At 40.1% G+C, this 3,984-nt stretch overlaps 1 protein-coding gene across 1 annotated transcript in view; it reads right to left on the minus strand.

The window, feature by feature from the left end:
• The window catches only part of rspry1 (ring finger and SPRY domain containing 1), a 13,694-nt gene extending 12,383 nt beyond the window's left edge, over window positions 1–1,311 (minus strand). Inside the window, exon 1 of the mRNA XM_008412692.2 lies at window positions 972–1,311. The gene's annotated coding sequence lies outside the window, so the exon portion shown is untranslated. The remainder of the gene's footprint in view (window positions 1–971) is intronic.
• Window positions 1,312–3,984: the final 2,673 nt, after the last annotated feature.

Genomic DNA, 3,984 nt, shown 5'->3' on the forward strand with positions numbered 1-3,984 from the left:
CTGAAGAGAAGAAGAGCTGTGATTAATGTAGTTACAGTTCTATCCATGTTTTAATGCTGCAGCTCAGTCGGTTGCTAATAGATCAGAGTTTAAACTGGCATGTTGAACATCTTTTATCATTTTGTGAAAAACTTAACTAGAAAATGACACAGAATAAGAATATTGATCCACTCTGATTGGCTGCTGTTAWTATCCATTCACTGCATTTTTCAGACGCCTGTGAAAATAACTTTTATTCTCATGGCTTTTTTGTTCTCTGTTAAATTATGTTTGACGATAACTCCAGAAACAACCATGAAAATCATCAACAACAGTGATAGTAATATTAATAATAAAACAATATTCAGTGAAAAGTAGCCTACAAATGCTTTGATGGGGCGGTGAGGGACCTGGATGAAGGCTGGGGGGCGCCGGCATAAAAAAGGTAGAGAAACACTGGACTAGAGCAATAATTTCACTTATGTTAATTTACTGGAGGAAAACTGTGGGGCTCTTGTTAACCATGAACAGTGATCAGGGTTTCCTCCAGTGTATTATAAGCCTGGCGGGCCACCAGGCTTTACTTGTGTCCCCACCAGGCTTATTTTTTAATGTTTGCATTTTTAAGACATTAGAGTTGGCGTTCAATAATAATCTTCCAATAACATAATTATCAAGGGATATTTTCAAATCTCTTGTCAACTTTAGACATTTAACTGAAAAGCAGGCGGGCCGCTGGACCAAAGACTGCCTGAGCACCCAACCACCAGGCCTAGCAGGTTTTCTGGGGGAAACCTGGGTGAAGTTCGTGAAGTCGCTGATCTGTAAAATTATATTTTATAAATAAACATTGTTGATAAACAAGAGCTTTTCTGCTAGGCTAGCACGACAGCCTCCCAATAAACATTATAAGATAAAAACCAATCCGAATAAACGTCAACTCATCATTTTCACTCTAAAGTTCACCGATTTAAAAATAAAAGTATACTCACAGAGCTGCGGTATGAGCCGGTTTAAAGCGAACTGGATCCAGAACAAAATGGTTAGCAAGCTAGCTTGCTAACTGTTAGCCTAGCTCAACACTCCTCCGGTTTCCTGTCAGAAACAACAGAAACAGCCAGCTGAAGGTGATAATAAACTCTACGGAAGCTCTGCGGGACATTCACACCGCCTGGCTGGTGACTGCAGCACCGAAAGGCTCTGTTAGATCAAATGAATCCCCAGATACCAGCAGCGGGCAGGCTACACAGCTAGCTGCTCGCTAAGTTCCGCGTAGCGTCGGCAGCTAAAGGCTGCTCCTCATTTTCTTCTTCTTCTTCTGTGGTGGAGGCGAGGGAGGAGAAAGGCGGACTTCCGCTAGGATATTTTCACAGTCACGTTTACGGGGTGACACTTGCTGACATTTAGTCACAAAAAATACAGCAATAATTTGGTTTGTTTAGCCCGTCATTAAAATATTTTGTTTTTTAAGCTAAATATTTAGTGCTCAACCAAATGGTTAAGTCTGAGCTAACTATGTAGCTGTAAAAAAAATCAAATATTTCGCTCCAAATTAAATATTTATTTTCCGAACTAAATATTTAACTTACTAACTAAATATTTAGCAGGAAAGCTAAATATTTTTGATGTTCCGACGTTCAAACCAGTTTGTATATTTTCTAAATATTCAGCTTGGACCTAAATATTTAGCCATGTTTAGTTTGAAAATTAAATATTTGGTTTGTAAATTCAATGATTAGTGTGTTAAGTAAATAGTTAAGAGCTAAATATTTAGTTAGAAATAAATAGGTATTTGGAAACCAAATATTTAGCTTTCTAACTAAATATTTAATTGTAAGGCTAAATATTTAGTTTTTAAACTAAATCTATAAATTGTGACATGTATAAATAAGTTATTTTCAACGGTTTTTACTGTGTTACTCTACAAACGGCTTGCCGTAGTTTTTAATGACGGATCCAACCCGAGTCGGTCTGACTCCCAGGCAGCTGCAAGAAAACAACCAGGTGCACATGGTGAGAGTTCATGGACTAATAAAGACATGACACAACCAGCAGGTGTTACTTTATAATAAAATTTCCCACTACAGGACACAAAAAATCAAAAATAACATGCAGAAGCTGATGTTTATGGAAACCAGCTCAGATAAATCTGATAAAGAACCAGACAGCGCCCCTGGTGGTGGAGGCGGATTCAAACTTACAGAGAAGATGAGGAAGAAGATGAGCACATAAATTATTCCAAGAACTTTATTTGATTATATGATCAGAAAATAAAAACAAATCTCAACGAATTTTAAAACGTGAAAACATTAAATGATCTATTGACTGAACTGAATGTCGGGTTTAATAAAACATTTAAAAAGCCTGATTTATGGACTCTGAACTCAGCAGTCTGAGTTAACAGATATTACTGTAATATTTACAATATTTACATGTGAAGGACAGTTTTCCTGTTCTGATCTGAAGAGTTTGATACTTTGTTTTACGAAGCTGACTGTACAGAATATACATCTGTAACTCTAAATGCAATAAAAAAAGTAATTATAAGAAAACAGATCAGCTAGCTCATTAGGGTCTGATTGTTCTCCTGTAAACTGAGTTTTTGCTTCATCTTTACAGAATCTTTTGTAACGTTTTCACTCTGATCAGCTGAGTCTACGATGAACTTTCTCAGCTGTTCATCTGTCTCAGGGGTTGGAAAGACACAGACGAGTGCTAGCAGATCAAGAATTGTGTTTTGCACTAAGACCAGTACTAGAGACATGCCTTTACTCTTCCACCTTTACAAGCAGAACCAGAAAATGTTCCATCTCTCTCAGAGCATAATTTGCCAGAACTACTGATGATTCTTCACCCAACTTTTTACATGTGCTCATTATCTCTTCCAGCTTCTTTGTCAGAGGTTTGATCATCTCCGTGAATTGTTTCCCCTGCCCCTGAGCTCCCTGAACATTTTTCCTCTCCATTTTTATTTTGGTTGCATTTGTTCCAGCAGCAGAAGCTGCACCTAAAGATCCACCTGCAGATCCAGGGGTCAAACAGCTGAATGAATGAAGATGCATCCACTATCAGTTTATTCATCAGCTCACACAGATGAGGTGGAAGCCCTTTGAACCCATCTTCTTCGGGGTTTTAAAGCCATTTCCTACGGTTGTGTTTTCTTTGAGGGCGTTGGGGTTAGTCTGCGGTTCACCTCAGCCTGGCAGAAACAGATGATACTGAATGAACTGATGGACAACCTGAGGTCCAGATAGAAGACGAGTTCCTGCTGAACTAGTTCCTGCTGGTTTCATGCTTTATCTGAGCCAACAAGACTGAAGACCTTCAGTCGTCTTTCAGTGTAAGACAAACCTCTCTGGTTTGATGTTATGAGGTAAAATAATGCAAGCCAATCTTTTGGAGCATGCAAATTTATTTAACCAGAAGCCTTGAGATGCAAATCTTCAGTAAATCTGAAGAGGCACCACCACTTCAAGTTATAAAACCTGATGTTAACAGCAAGGTTTAATTAAAACCCGCCAATCAGATTGAGCCAAACATTCATACAGCATATAGAAATTACTGTCTGCTGCCTCAGTAGCTCATGTCTTGTAACGTTCAGAACAGAGGACCCAGAATTTCAGCCAGACAATAGAAAAGCAAATGATTTATTGAGAATGAGTATGGAACAGACGTCCACCAGCAACAGGACCGGAACCACTGAGGCTAGAGAAGCAGGTTAGTGGCTTGTAAACTTGGGGTCAAAACCTCAATAAGCAAAGCCACCAACCTTCTCAGCCGTTGGTCATCCCTCCCTGTGGTGCTGCTCAATCACCTACCCCTCAACCCCCTTTGCTCTCTGCTAAGCTGCAGCTGTCCCGCACTCAGTTGTCACCGAACGATCGCTTTTCGCAGACTTCCCTCCCCAGCCACTTCTTCCAACTCCTCCAGGAACCCCAAGGCGTTCCCAGGCCAGCAGAGACATCGTCCCTCCAGGTGTCCTGGGTCTCCCCTCCTCCCGGCGGG

This window comes from Poecilia reticulata, linkage group LG6 (assembly GCF_000633615.1).
Source record: "Poecilia reticulata strain Guanapo linkage group LG6, Guppy_female_1.0+MT, whole genome shotgun sequence".
Taxonomy (NCBI): Eukaryota; Metazoa; Chordata; class Actinopteri; order Cyprinodontiformes; family Poeciliidae; genus Poecilia; species Poecilia reticulata.